This window comes from Gavia stellata, chromosome 11 (genome assembly GCF_030936135.1).
Source record: "Gavia stellata isolate bGavSte3 chromosome 11, bGavSte3.hap2, whole genome shotgun sequence".
NCBI classification, from domain to species: Eukaryota; Metazoa; Chordata; class Aves; order Gaviiformes; family Gaviidae; genus Gavia; species Gavia stellata.
The window spans coordinates 25,204,758-25,218,946 of NC_082604.1; the positions used below are offsets into that span (position 1 = coordinate 25,204,758).

The 14,189-nt window shown below is 42.3% G+C and overlaps 1 protein-coding gene across 5 annotated transcripts in view; it reads left to right on the forward strand.

Annotated features, from left to right (window-relative positions):
* Positions 1-767: 767 nt before the first annotated feature.
* MECOM (MDS1 and EVI1 complex locus) overlaps positions 768-14,189 on the forward strand; it is a 194,639-nt gene continuing 181,217 nt past the window's right edge. For 3 of the 5 annotated variants that reach the window (XM_059822423.1, XM_059822425.1, XM_059822424.1), the window contains exon 1: positions 768-939. The gene's annotated coding sequence lies outside the window, so the exon portion shown is untranslated. The remainder of the gene's footprint in view (positions 940-14,189) is intronic. The other 2 variants (XM_059822426.1, XM_059822427.1) reach the window with 1 other exon arrangement.

Sequence of the window (14,189 nt, forward strand, 5' to 3'; positions counted from 1 at the left end):
TGTTTGGATCCTGAACTCATTTTAGACCATTGTGTTTCTTGGAGGTCAATGGTAAGACACTGATTTACATCAGCTGAAGTTCTTGCCAAGAGTTGTGTGGTAGGCTGGATCCTTTCCTCCAAAGACTAATTGGAGGCCATCAAACTTAATTTTGGCTACTTTAGGTTCAATCTGTCTCTCTGAAAGACCAGTAAAGCTTTCCTGCTTTTCACTTCACTTAGATTTCAGTTGTAACATAAAATGCTGGCTTTCAATTGTCATTTCAAAGAGTATGCAATGCAAAGCGCTATATCCGGATAATAGGGTGTGCCTGTATATACATCTGTATGTAATTCCCTCGCTTGTGTTCGATGATGTAAACCACTTTTGATGTCAGGAGTATTGAGAAAAACACTGTGTACCCCCAGGCCTACAATAGGGAAAAGGCTCAGCTCCTTCCAGGGTGAGGCTCTGCTGCGGAACTAGTGATTGATGAAGGTGCCACCCGCCTACCAACCTGTCCTCTCCATTTCGTGTGCAGGCTGAAAGAGTCTCATATGCAAAATCTGTCAGGTTATTTAAAATCCTACTGTTTGGCTTCATTTTCCAGGTGATGAATGTTTGTATGAAAGCTTTCCTGAGCTTCCTTTGGAGGAAGCACCTGAAGCTGATGGAGAGGCTGAAAACATCCAGTGTCCAACATCCACCAACATCCAAGAGCCGTCTTCTCCAGCAACCTCCAGCGAAGCTTTCACGCCAAAGGAGAGCTCTCCTTACAAGGCTCCGATATACATTCCTGATGACATTCCCATTCCTTCAGAGTTTGAGCTCCGAGAATCCAACATTCCTGGAGCAGGATTAGGGATATGGACCAAAAGGAGGATTGAAGCAGGGGAGAAGTTTGGCCCTTTTGTAGGAGAGCAGCGGCCACACCTTAAAGATCCCAGTTACGGTTGGGAGGTAAGACACTTTACATTCTTTCGGTCTATTGCACTCTCTTGCGTGTCTATAAACACAGAAATATTTGCAGAATTTGAGTCCTATTCTGAAGCAGCCACAGGATATTTGTGTGCACAAAGACTGCTTTGGGGCTTTTTGGTTGGAAACAAGCGTAAATTAAAGAAAAAAGTAAAAAGGCAGGAATTACTGTTGCTCTTCACGCATGAAATCTGTCTGGGTGGATACTGGCAGGTGATGCCCCTTTTAGGGAAGGAAAAGAAGAAGTTGCGTTGTTGGAACATTTCTGTACCATTTGTTATCTGCTCTTGTGCACTCCTGCAGTATGTCTGTGGGTGAGGGATTTGCAAATGAAATTGCACTATGTATTTGAAAAGAAACTGGGTGCTGCTTTCAGGGTTGTGCATCACCGCTTTCTGTCGACAATGGTTAGAGTAGCCCTAAAATCGAGCATTATGTGCTTAAAATTACTATTGCAGAACCTTGTGCTACTCGGAGACTTTGAAAGCTGGGGGCTTGATCCTGGTTCCATTTAACTTAATGGGAATTTTGCCATTCATTTGGTGAAAGCATGTTTGTACGCTGGTGTCAAACCTAGCACACATGGGGATGATGTGGCTCATGTTACTCCTGCAGATGCTCTGAGAAATGTTGGTTTTCCTGAAGGAGCTCAAGGCCTCCTTTGGTGAGTACAGCAGTTGCCTGTTGCTTTCCCTGCCTTTAGGGGCAATGTGTTTTCCTTGCTGTTGTATCACCATGGACCTGGCTGAGTTGCAGATCCATGGTCAGGGCTTTAGACCTCAAGTGGTGCACGTTTCCAGTTGTGTTATGGCGTAACAAATGTTCTTGCATGGTTTTATTCGTAGTTTTAACAATGTGCCGTGGAAACGGAGTGCAATCTCAGCTTTCCATCTGTACATTTCCTTCGGTTTCTGATAAGGGGAGAAGTGCAGAGTTTGCACGGCTCTCCAGGGGCACGACTGACCTCTGGACAGTTGGGAGGTTCATTTTCCCAGGAAAAATGGAGTTTCACTGTGGAGCAGAGCCTTGTAGATATAGTGGAAAACAGAGGTTTGATTTGTTCTTAACTGTCCATAAATACTCGGTGTGTTCATTCCAAACTTTCCGTTCAGTTGTTTAAACTCTGGTGAGACCTGTGACAATATGACAGAATAGTGTCAGGAGACATTATAGACTTGGCAGCACTCCATTGAGTTAACAGACCCTGATGCAATATAATTGCTAGTGAGAAATCTTTATTATTTGAAAAAGGCACCAGGAAGCTATAAAATCTGACTTTTAACCACACCACAATTAAGCTCAGATATTGATAACAGAAATTGGAGCAACTGCTGAGACGTGGCTGTACTTGCAGGTTTAACATACACCAAAATTAGGGTATTTTTAGGGTATTCCTCAGGTGGTATAGTGCAGGATAGTCCCATTAATATTGAGGGAAACCCATCTTGATTTTCACATCCTTAGATGTTGATAATATATTGCAGTATTAAAGGCTAGTTTTCCTGCTTAAAATATTTAGGATTTTGGGATCTACGAAATCCACACAAGAAATGCATATCTTGATAGTGCTGGAAACCCAGCTGGCAGACTGAATCCCTTTCAAGCTGCAGGACTTATGCCAGTTGAACAGTGCTATGTATTGGGGACAGCTGGGGAGAAGCTATTGAAAAGCGTTGGAGCAAAATCACACAAAATCAACAGTCGAGTCCCTCTGCAATTTGGCCACTCATCTAGAAGTACTCTGCAGTGCTCAAGGGAGCCTGAAATAGAATATTTTTCCAACAAGTGGGTTAAGTACATTTATTGTAATTGAAGGGAGACAAAGAAATGCTGGTTACCAGAGTTTACATAATGAGTAAAAGGGCACGTAGTGAAGGTTAAGGCTTAAAAGACGGATGTGGGGGACCTGGTAGTGCTGGAGAAGACCTTACCAATGCCCAGCCCAGATGGTCATCACCACACTGCTCAGGAAACCATCACTAGCTTGGACCTATGCCTTGGGATAAAAAAGGGAGAAAGAAGCCGTTACGGGTGTGTGGGCTCAGGCAGTGTCAAAGGATGAGTGGGATGGTGAGGGGAAGGTATAATTTATTGAGGTTTAGGTCCAGTCTTGGGAAGATGAGCTTTTCTGGTGTCAGTTTTTCTGCTTGAATTGGGCATTTTTGTAAAACAGGGTGTTTCTCCTGCTAGGTGCCAGTAAGTCAGTTAACAAATGAGGAATTTAGTCTGCTGTTGCTGATATCGAGATGAAATTTAAGTATTATTTTTTTAAATGGAGGAAGGATGGAACCAAAGTTTCTGTATGGTGCTTACTGACTGTGGATTTAAATGACTTTGTAGTATGAGATGTTTTAAAATCGTTTTGTCCACAATGATACTTGCATGCTGAGTGAATTGCACTGATGTAGCTGCTGTCAAGATACTCTTTTATGTTTGATTATATGTAATTCCTAGAATAGTTCATGGTGCTATAGAGGTCAGCTGTGTCTGGTGGCTTCAAAAGGCGAGATCCCTCAATCTGCTCAAATTGCTCGCTGGTCCCACAGGCCGAAGAAAGAATTTTGCTGTGTCCTGTCTTACTTGTTTCTTCATCTCACATGTGCATCGCTCGGAGAAATACATAGTGGGGTTGCAACATTGCTAATGTTTGTGTGCTTAGTTAATTCTCTTGAATAGACTCCCCTGCAGCTACAGTGAGGATGACTAAGTGATTGGAAAATCAATCTTTCCATTTTATCTGCATTTTTCTGAGTTTAAGGTGAAACACTGAGCATGCAATGGTGTTTGACTTTCAAAGATGATGAAGGAAGAATCGCTGTTCAAGAAAATAATTAGCATAAACATGTTAAAATATTTTTGGAGGGAAAGTTGAGCATCTTCCTTAGGTGTTTGCTAATGCTGCATATATTACTGATTTTGCTATGAAAGATTTGCTCCTTTTTTGCATTTGTTTAGGATTGCCTAGGTAACCTAGAGTTTTAAACTAGAAAATTTCAAACCAAAAACCTACATGCACGTTGCAGGGAAGCTTTTATAGCTACACACAAATTTGGACTGTAACTACATTTTTGGAAAGGACATTTTTATTCCCTCACAAAAGGTTGTCATAGTTCTGGGTATTTCCAGCTGTGGGATACTTGAGACTTCCAGTTTTTGTGACTGATGTACTTCCAAGTTGATACTAGGATTAGCCTATAGTTTTTGGGAGAGAAGTGGAAGCTGGAGGAACTGCTGCTGTTAAATTTTGCAGTCAGGCAGTTGATGATGAAGAAAAATTTGTAGCAGAATGCTGAGGAATTTCATGCGGCCTGTTCCTACGTTCCCCTATAGCAAGACTCCCTATGGCATCGACGCAGAGTTTTGTCAGAGCAAGTCCATGAAAACAATGTCTATTGTGTCCATTTATATACTTCAGCCATAAAACACGCTTTAGGACAAAGAGAATTTGTTGGGATATAGTTGTGCTTGGGTCATGATTAGAGTGCTGTAGACCAGTTTAAATGAAAAGCCATAAATTTGAATTTTATCTCATTTTGTGGGTCTAGAGCTGAGCATTATCTAATCAGGTATTGGTTAGCTAAAGTACAAATCGAACAGGGGGTCACCGGACAAGGGGAAAGGTCGAGCTTTTTTGCAGTTTGTCACCAACGTTTTAGTATTTGCCGGCAGCCCGAATATCCGAGGGGGTCGGGAGGCTGTTGCTCAGTGGTTGTTTGAAATGGGAAAATTGACTGCTTCTTAATCAACAAAGAAAACAAGCTTTTAAGGGATGGCAGTAATTTTTTTTAAACAAAAGGAAGGGAACACAAATTTAGTGATTTCATCGTGGTTCATGCCCTGCTATGAAAAACAACTGGGAGAGTATTTCAAAGAAAGCCTTTGAATAGGTCACGAAACCACATGCACCTATCTTCGACCGGCATCTTCCGGAATACATCAAATATTCAAATCCAGGTCTTTTAGTGCTATAGCAAACTCTAAGTCTCATTCACAGGTGTAATTTCTTCACAGCTTTTTTTATCCTAAACTTTTATTTCTTTACTAGGAAGGTAAAAACTGGAGCAATGTACTCTAATAAATCAAACTTGTCACAGAAATAAAAAATACTTTAGAGCTTTATAAAGCAGCATATAATCCATTTATAGAGCAGAGTATATTTTCCTGTCATGACAGTGAGGCTAAAAAACATCTCAGATTTGGTAGAGTATGCTTGAGTTGATGCTATTATTTCTAAATGGAAATTAGGAGGCTGTTTGCCTATTTGATTACCTCTCCTCTGACATTTTTGATGTGAATCTTTGGGGAAAGATGGACAATGTCTTAAAAATTGTTTTGGAGTAAAGGCTTCCCACTGATCTATAGGGACCGGAATAGTTGCAATTTTAAGTTTCAATTCTGCACTCTTTGGCTTTCTTTTGGAATTTTTAAAATTTTAAATTTAGGTTTATTTGAGATTCTGGGTTTTTGCTGTACCATCTCTCTTTATGAAAATTAAATAATAAGTTACAAAATCACAGACTGACAGGGGTTGGAAGGGACCTCTGGAGTCCATCTAGTCCAACCCCCCACCAGAGCAGGTTCACCTACAGCAGTTGCACAGGGATGTGTTCAGGGGAGTTCTGAGTATCTCCAGAGAAGGAGACTCCACAACCTCTCTGGGCAGCCTGTGCCAGTGCTCTGCCACCCGCAAAGTAAAGAAGTTCCTCCTCATGTTGAGATGGAACTTCCTATGACCAAGTTTGTGTCCGTTACCTCTTGTCCTGTCACTGGGCACCACTGAAAAAAGACTGGCCCCATCCTCCTGGCACCCACCCCTTTGGTATTGATAAGATCCCCCCTCAGTCTTCTCTTCTCCAGGCTAAAAAGACCCAAGTCCCTCAGCCTTTCCTCATAAGGAAGATGTTCCAGTCCCCTAACCATCTTCGTAGCCCTTTGCTGTCCCCTCTCCAGCAGCTCCCTGTCCTTGAACCGGGGAGCCCAGAACTGGACGCAGCACTCCAGATGCGCCTCACCAGGGCAGAGTGGAGGGGGAGGATAACCCCCCTCGCCCTGCTCGCCACACTCTTCTCGATGCACCCCAGGGTGCCGTGGGCCTTCTTGGCCCCGAGGGCGTGTTGCTGGCTCATGGCCATCCTGTTGTCCCCCGGGACTCCCAGGTCCCTTTCCACAGAGCTGCTCTCCAGCAGGTCAGCCCCTCACCTGTACTGATGCACGGGGTTATTCCTCCCCAGGTGTGGTACCCTACGACTGCCTTTGTTGAATTTCATGAGGTTCAAAATGTAAAGGTATAGGCTTTCAGTGTTGGAATCTAACATATATGCTCCCAAATCTAGCTTGTAGCGCCTAAATCAATAGCTTGGTTTTCTTGCTCTTAGCACCCAAAAACTTCCACTGTAACCAACGGGAGTTACTGGCTGATTCTGTTCTATGTATAGATGTTATCCCCCATTTTAGGGTCTTCCTTAGGAAAACTTTTATCAGAATGTTGAAAGCAACATCTGCCTCTTTTTATAAGAAAACAGAACAAAAAGTAGCATCTTTTAAATAACTGGGCATGGGATTCACACATCTTAAAACTCATGTTAAGCTATTCTTAAGAAACAATGCCGCTGCTGAGGGAAATAATTCCCTTATAGTCAGTGAAAACACGCTGGGAGAGAGCAGTAGATTGTCTTTTGCAAAAAAGAAAAATGAAAGGAACAAAGACCTCATAACTTCTGAATATTTTTCTTTGGGATATGGAGTTTATCCTAGGGTTAAATAAAAACCCCTTAATTTTCTGCTGCTGTCTGACACTTTTCACACTGCACTGACTTACAGACCGAATCCTGACCTTTTCTTGAATCGTCTTTAAGAGCATTAACGTGCAAAGCAACTCCACACTGGACCAGGTGGTTGGAAAGCGGGGGGATTCCTTGCCTACATTTTCTCCTTGCGTGTGGATTTCAGCAGTGTAAGGACTTCAGGAACCTTTGAAAAATTATTATTGAAGCAAAACCAGGAATAGGAATGTGGCTTATTCTGTTATCTGTAATGAAAAAGGCATAATTTGTTTTATAGTGGGGGGGAGGGGATGCTTTTTCATCAATACCAGACCAGCCTAGTTTTGCGGATAGCATATTCTCCCCCAGGTCAACAGACCATCCACTTTTGGCAGCTGCAGGTGGGGGTGACATCCTTACCTTTTCTTCAATACATAGGTGATGTTTTATCCCGTTTGGAGCTCAGCTTTGCAAGGCAGAGAGCACTCTGGCTGAGATCCAATAAAGTACTTAGGCACAGGCTTATCACCAACAGGATTACCCAGGTGTTTGAGTTAAGCATGTGCTTAGCTGCTGTGTTAAGCTCTCTGTTAGGGACATAGTGTTCGGTGCCACATCGGATGGAGTTCATACCGTATATCTTACCTGGGGTGAGTATGCATGAGGGTGCTTAAGACAGCCCCTTGAAAGCGGTGTACAAAACAGACATTACTTACGGTGCTGCTAATGTCACCAGTCTGAATTCTTCCGTTGTTTGCATCTGTGTCTTGTGGTGAGGCTGTGGCTAAGTCAGATGCTACTGCAGCAATAGGAGTCCTGTAGCAAGGTGGACAGACGCTTTACGAGCAAACTGTTGCTCTCAGAGACGATGTCAGTTGTATACCCCAACCAGCTACCTGGCCGTTAACGCCAGCTTTCTCCCTGCTCAGAGGGCAGACAGTTTATAATTACAAATGAGCAAACATCAGGTCCTCGAATAGCAAGGTGTGAGCAGGTGGACTTGTCATTCAGTTTGAATTAAATATATTTGACAGCAAAAGGGAGCTGTTGCTCCTTTGGGTTGTTTCGTGTGGATGGAAGAGTGTTAGGACATGGAGGCAACACACACAGTAGTCCACTGTTGTCTTTCTCTACTGTTCCTTACTTCCGTTCTTCAATTCTCCTAATTCTTTGATTAATGTGATTAAGCAGAGTCTCACATTGTGAGGTCAGTGGGACGTGATGCCCCTCTTTTTGGACAAAGACCACAACCTTCCCCTGCTCAGGCACAGCTGCTGCTCACTGGAAAGGAAGCAGGAACAAGATCTGCAAAGCTCCCTCTTGGGTTCTACAATGGAGATATTCCCAGAAAAGATTCAAAACCTGTGTCACATAAGGTAGCTGAGACGCTTTAGCAGCTGCCAGAAGGGAGATGCCACTCACCCCTGTCCTGAGCCGCCTCTGGCACGGGGGCTGCTGCTCACGGCGCTGATAAGTCACTGAGCCAACCCAAAGCCAACGTGGCAACAGCATCAGGAAGAGGGTTTTGGCCGGTGCAGGAGGCTGAGTGGGTGCTGGTGTGGCACGGCTGTGAAATCTCACATAAAAAAGGCGAGGCAGCACCTTTGTCTCAATAAAACTAGAAATGGTTTGTGTAGAATTGACTGTTTCTCCACCTGCGGTGGATGTTCCACCATGTCCTTGACCTTGGGGGCAGGAAATTATCCATTTCATGGCATGGTCTAAAGCCACAGAAACCTCTCTGTGGGTTTGTGTATGTATTCCCCACAAAGCCACTGAGGTTTTAATTTAATCAGGAGGAGCATTAACTCCTGAGGGAAGCAGAGTGAAACCATAAGGGTCAAGTGGACTTAGAAGTAGGAGGGGGAGAAGGAAGTTTTGTTACCGTCTTCAGAGCAGAACTGGGGGGTTGTTTCAGGGATTTGTATTCTTATGCAAAATAAGATGGTTATTATTTACTCAAACGTGACCTGGGCAGATTTTATTTGAGTTCAGTAGCATTTTTTCCAAGCAGGTAATAGCACTAAATAAACTGGGGGAGAAGCTGATATTGGAGTAGATCTATGAAATTATCAAAATATAAAGAAAAATCATTGTGAGATATGCCAGATATCCCTTTAAAAGACGAAAGCTGTAAATTGAATTTAACCATTAAGAAAGACAATGTCAGAAAGAAAAATAAAAAAGACAGAACTGAAGAGAATAATAATTGCATCTAATAGAACTGACAAACGATCATAATTCTTCCCATTAAATAAATATGTTATAAAAAATTTATTATGAAATGCCACATTATGCAAGCCAGGATTCAAAGATGAGTTCTTTGCATTAAGTACAGTAGATGCCATTAAGGAAAACAGTCAATATGTCACTAAGCCATGGCCTGTAAAATTAAATTGATTTGGTAAATGTAAGTAAGATAGATCTGTTTGCTTTCATCATCAATTTTGAGTGGGTGAACAGGTGATGTCACCAACCTGGGAGCGATAAAGATGCAGGACCATCTGGAAAGCTTTGTGATGGATGGGCAACTGCTTTTGGATAGTGACAGTGCTGTGGTACTTTGTCACTTGGGATGCAGTACTTAATAACTTTTCAATACCATCATAATAAATTTCACTGCCTTATTAATATAGAAATGGTGAGTTATTACTGTGATGGCTATTGTAAATAACAGGAGATGCAGCTGTCAAAAGCTGATTGTTTGGGTATGTTTCTTTAAGCAACGCAGTTGACTTGGGATAATCAACGTATGTCTATACCAGCAGAGTTTATTGCTCTTGTCAAAAGAAAAAGCTGCATTATTCAAAAATTATATGAAGTCCATAATAAACAAGTTTAATATATTATCAGACTTTTCCTATAAGTTTCCTAACACAGCACAATAAATCACTTTTAATAATGCCTTTCCATGTACAATAATATCCTTATGCTGTAATAATGTCCTTTCCTAACTATTCACCAAACAGAGAACTTCTGAAAAACCAGAAAGGTGTATCTCACTCATCAGAACACTTACAAAATTAAATCTCCCTATTTCATTAAAAGGCTCCTTTTGAGATAAAGCTGATGCACCCTAGCTGTGTCTTTCTTTTTTATTTTAATTGAACAGATGTAGTTAAAAAGTAATCTATGACAAAGAAATACAGACAAAATTGTAACCATGTGTCCCTAAATACTGGCAGGAAAGAGCATCTGTGGATGTTTTATGAAAGCCCAGGACTGCTCCATGACACTGCTGCTAATGCCATCGGCCTGAGGACTGGAGAGAAACAAAATGCATAGATAGTTGTTAGCAGAAGATGAATTACCAGATCAATCATTTAGCACCATTCAGAGTATTATACCTTTGTTCCCTGGGAAGATAATTAAATCAATGATGTCTTTCTTATTTGTGTAAAGAGGCACAAACTTGTCAAGAATATCCAAAGCTCCTCAAACATATTATTTCTGGGTGTTTTTTTTTTTTTTTTTTACCCTACTGACTTTGCCTTTCAGGCTCTAGCTTTGTCCCTCTTTTCAATTAAATGTCTCTCCACCATTTCTATGACTGCTGAAAAGAGAGCCAGCAGTCTATTAACAGGCAATAAAGTTCAGGAAGCCTAAGACTAGTTTCTTGGGTCAGAGGTGAAAATTGCATACTAAATGAAACAAAGGTGTGTCTTGATGGCTCAACAAGCAGTGGAGAGACGAGCATACATGTGGGCAGGAGGAGACGGTCATCATTAAACAGAAGCAAATGAAGAAAGGAGTTAGCGTACAGCAAAACGCTTATTAACACAAACGAACACATGCACTTCAGAGGATATAGTACTGAGGTTTGGCATTTAAACCATGGCGTTATTTAATGGTGTCATTGAAATCTGGGCATTTGGTCTAATAAAGACATCACTAAACTTTAAAAGCAAAACAAAAAAATCCACCTCCTGCTTGCTAGGGCTAGCAGATCGGATGTGTTTGTCAGAATGGTACAAAACTATACTTATTTGGAAGCAAAAAATAAAAAACAATAATTGGCTAATAGGGTATTTCCACCCCAGAGAGCATTAATATGGCGTTTTATTGACGTGACAGCCCTCGTGTTTCCTGGCTGAACGGTAGGTGGCACACGCAGGAGTGAAGACATAGGTTGTCATAATCCAGCCCGATTTTATGTGGTCGCGTTAACTTTGGCACGTACAAGAAGTATTAATTTAGGGAAAAAAATACAACTGTTAAGTAGCTCTTCCTTCAAAGTACAGTCCTAGCATTTAGCGTAGAAAGATGTAAAAGATCTCACAAAAGGCATAACGTTTCATCAGGTGAAGCCTACGGCGTAAAGGGGCTCTTGTGTATAGTGGGTTTCCCAAAGTGGTGGTGTTAGTCTTAACTTGATGAAGTGTATTGGCAACTTGTGCAAAATGGGCTTGGGTTTACTCTGTGAGTTTTTACATGCTCTGTTGGAGACCTGGTGTGTATCTTCACAGGATTTCTGAGAGTAACTTTCAATGCCCTTCTATTTTCCTGAAATGGCCTCAAGTGGTAACTTGGCTTTCAAAAAGTGTAGCTATGATTATATGCGTATTTTGTTCAAAATTAAGTCTGAATATTCGTGTTTTCTGAGAGATTTGCGGTCACAGTATTTCTGTTACTTACAGCAGCGGGTGTTTCAAAACCATGGCAGTAATGTTGATTTTGTGCAAAAACGTAAATCTCCCTGGGATGGGAAAATGGAAGTTTGGGTATGGGAAAGTTTTCAGCATTACTGCGTTTACAGAAAATATTCTTTAAAGCCAACTCTTACACAGTCATCTAGTGATAAACTCTGTATAAGCCAAAATTTGCATGTGAACATGGAAAAAGTAATTTTTCTTGCTAGTGTTAACTTGGCATCTACCTATTTGGAATACCTATACGGGCAGGCACCAAACTGAGCAGTTAACGAGGAGGAGAGAAACCAGTTTTTCTGTCTTCCTTTAATAGTAAACCCAGAAATGATCCTACCATAACCTCCGTGTCTGCAGAGGAAAATGGTGCTGATGCCCAGCACGGAAAGGGAGAGCTGCCGTGTGCTGCAGTGCCGTGTCATGCCTTTGGAAATACTCCTTCTCTTTGGCACCACGGTCAACATCTCACAATTTTCTCCCAATTAAGACTATGAGAGGAGGCCTTTTTTCTTGCTTCTTTGAAGACCTGTGGTCACAAAATGCATCTCCCTCGACCAGCTGGCCCCAGGCAGTGCACCTCTCTTTTCTTCCTTCATCGCTCTTTTCCGCCTCCTCCCATAGCCAGTGCTACTGGCCTCCACGATGTCCCAAAACCTTGCAGCCAGCTGGGATCCTTGTTCAGCCTCTTGAAAAACCCTGTCATTTCCTTCTGCCCAGCCTCTTCTGGATCCTTTGCAAGTCCCATCCACCTCTGCTCCTTATATCTGGCCCTCACCTTCCTCACTTTATTTTTCAGCAGGTCGCTGCTATGATGGTCGTCTTTGCCTTTGGCATTCACCATGTACGCAGTCTGCTAACCAGGCTCTGCTTGCCTTTTACTGCCTGCATATACTTTAATTCTCTGCGTTGTCCTTTCCTGTCTCTGCTTTCCTCATGGCAGCATTTCAGTGTCCCTTGGTCCATCCAGGCTCTGTGCTTCACCGTTCTCAGGGACGGAGTCTGCCTGTACCTTCCTCCGTACTCTTTCCTCTGCTTGAAATATCACCACTTTCGCCCTTGGCAAAGCAGCTCAACCCCTGTCAGTATGAGGCCCCGCTATTTCCTTTCAAAAGTTGATTTTTCTCAAATAATCTCCCAAATTTGATGGCTAGCATTGTTGTGAAAAAGGTAACATTTCAACTTCTGTCCTCAAAGCCTGTTGCCTCCCACCGATGCAAGTGAAGCTGAATAAAACATGTTTTTTAGGCAGAAATAACGATGCCCTCTTTTCACACTAGTTAAAATAATTATTTGCAAATTACGACTTCAACAGAAGCTGCTCTGTGTGTAAAGAAACCCTCGTGGTAGGGATTCGGCTCAATATGTGTGACTTGTTTGGCATTTGCATTCAAATACTTTTGTGTGCTTCTGGAGCGTTTTTAAGACTTGACTATCTGCTCCCACCATCCATGACAACAATGCACGAGCAGAAGATGAAAATTCTGGTTTTCAGCCCCAGCATTCCTGAATAAAATTTAGCTGATTGCAACAGTATCATTTCGGGTGTGATTTTTAGTGGGTTTGAGTTTGAATGGGTTTAGAATAGGTGCTTGGGCTGCTTTTGTCTCCATGCTAATGCCCCCGCAGCGGTGGGAGTCGGGAGGAGTGAAATGATGACCTGAAATAGCAGACGGCTCCAAACAGAGCTGGATTAACGTGAAATGGGGCCCTCATCCCATCCAGCCAAGGAGACTTCAGCCAGCCCGGGGGCACTTGTGCTGTACCCCATCTGGGACCCCCCCCAAGCCATCCCCACCAAACCCACCGCCACTGAGCTCCGGGTCCTTCCGCAGCAAAGAAATTCCCCAAAGTGGGTCTCGGGCAGACCTGACGGGGCTCTGAGCTGCGTGCCCCGCCGAACATTAAACAGCGGAGGGATTAAAACCAATTTGCCCGTATTCTGATGGGCTTTGTATAATTTTTTTATTTGTGAGAGACACATTTCATGTGTCTGGAAAATTCGGCAGTAGCGTTCCTCCTCCTGTGATATCGCCAGGCTTGTTCTGTAACGCTGAAGAAGGAAAAAAAAAAAAGCCTTGGTGTTGGGAATTATAAATAATTTGATGCAACAGGTTTAAGTTACCATTTTTGTGGTGAAAAGAAAAGCTTAGCGTGATCCAGATTTTCCTTGGTTTCCTCCCATTCTGCTGAGAAGCAGAGGTATTCACATTTCTTTGTCTAACAGTTTTATAATGTCTTAAGAGATTAACAGTGAGCATGAATGAGGGGCTGAGGATTAGACGACAAAAAGCCCGGGCCGTCCACTACCTTGTTTGCACATTTTACATTTTTCAGCATTGCCGAGTGAGTATAGAAACTAAGGAAAGATAATAAGGACCAGAGTCCCAAAAGTGTTTAGTGATTCAAAAAAATTCAGATGCCATGTCAGAACTGACAGAATGATGGAGCATTATGTGGCAGGACCCACTTTTTTGTCTTAGGGTAAGCTCTCGCCCTGAGTGAATGCAGATGTTATCGCAGGATCCCAGACAGACAGTCAGTGAAATGTGACAAGCTGTCAGCAAAGTTACACTACGTTGAGTTTGCTAAAATATCCCAAAGCTTTATACATGGCTTTTTTTTTTTTTATATATAGAAAACTCTTAGCTCAATCAATTGGAAAAAGAAAAGGGGGGGGGAGAAGAAATGGTTACAGTAACCTTTCCAGTTGGGAATCCTTTGAATGGTTCAGACATGGTTGTAAAAGGTTTTTAAGAGCAGGGGAAAATTCTCATCTGAAATATTTGGAAGGTTTCGTTGGCATCGGTAAAATTTCTGAAAGCAA